The following is a 1320-nucleotide window of genomic DNA, read 5'->3' on the forward strand; positions in this document are numbered from 1 at the left end:
GTCTCTACTAAAAATAGAAAGAAATTAATTGGACAACTAAAAATACATAGAAAAAATTAGCCAGGCATGGTGGCACATGCCTGTAGTCCCAGCTACTCGGGAGGCTGAGGCAGGAGGATCGCTTGAGCCCAGGAGTTTGAGGTTGCTGTGAGCTAGGCTGACGCCACGGCACTCACTCTAGCCTGGGCAACACAGTGAGACTCTGTCTTAAAAAAAAAAAAAAATTATTTCTTTTTTGTCATAACATAAATATAACATGTAAAATTTACCATTTTAACCATTCTGAGTGTGCAATTCAGTGGCAGTAATTCCATTCACATTGTTGTGCAACCATCAGCACCATCCATCTCCAGAACTTTGGCATCATTCCCAACTGAACTCTGCACCTGTTGAACCCTAACTCCCCACTCGCCTCCCCCAGGCCCCGGGAACCACTCATCTACTTTCTGGCTTCATGAATGTGACTATTCCAGGTGCCTCACATGAGTGACTCACAGTATTTGTCCTTTTGTGTCTGGCTTATTTCACTTAGCGTAATAGCCTCAGGTTCATCCATGTTGTGGCATATGTCAGAATTTCATTCCTTTTTAAGGCTGAATCACAGTACATATATATCACCTTTTGTTTATCCATTCATCTGCTGATGAACATTGAGGTTGTTTTCACCTTTTAGCTATTGTGAAGAACGCTGCTATTTATATTGGTGCACCACTATCTGTTTGAGTCCTGACTTTCAATTCTCTTGGGCATATACCCAGAAGTGGAATTTATTTAATTGTTCTTGAATAGAGAAGACATCTGTATGGTGGACAATATAAAAGGTACAAGAGGTCATTCAGTTCCTTGAGCCCTTGTCTCCTGGTTCCCCTCCCAGGAAGCATCACTGTAACCAGTTTCTGTGACTTCTTCACTGGAGAGACCATGTACCCAGGAGCATACCCCACGCAGGAATGGTGGCAGCCATAAGCACTCTTCTACATTTTGCTTTTTCCCCACTTAATGATATTTCTAAAAGATCATTCCATAGCCCTGTTTTAAAAGTATGCTTATTCTGTTTAAAGCTTCATGGAGCCTGTGCAACATAGCTAGACCCCATGTCTACAAAAAATAAAAAATTAGCTGGGCATGGTGGTGTGTCTCCTGTCATCTGCTCAGGAGCCTGAGGCAGGAAGATCCCTTGAGGCCAGGGGTTTGAGACTGCAGTGATCGTACCACTGCACTCTATTCTGGGCAACAGAGTGAGACCCTGGCTCTTAAAAAAAAAAATCTTTATGGTTTTCCAAAGGAGCTGGGTCCGGCTGAGCCCTCTTCTTGTGTCTC

Source organism: Propithecus coquereli, unplaced genomic scaffold (genome assembly GCF_000956105.1).
Source record: "Propithecus coquereli isolate 6110/MARCELLA unplaced genomic scaffold, Pcoq_1.0 Scaffold578, whole genome shotgun sequence".
NCBI lineage: Eukaryota > Metazoa > Chordata > Mammalia > Primates > Indriidae > Propithecus > Propithecus coquereli.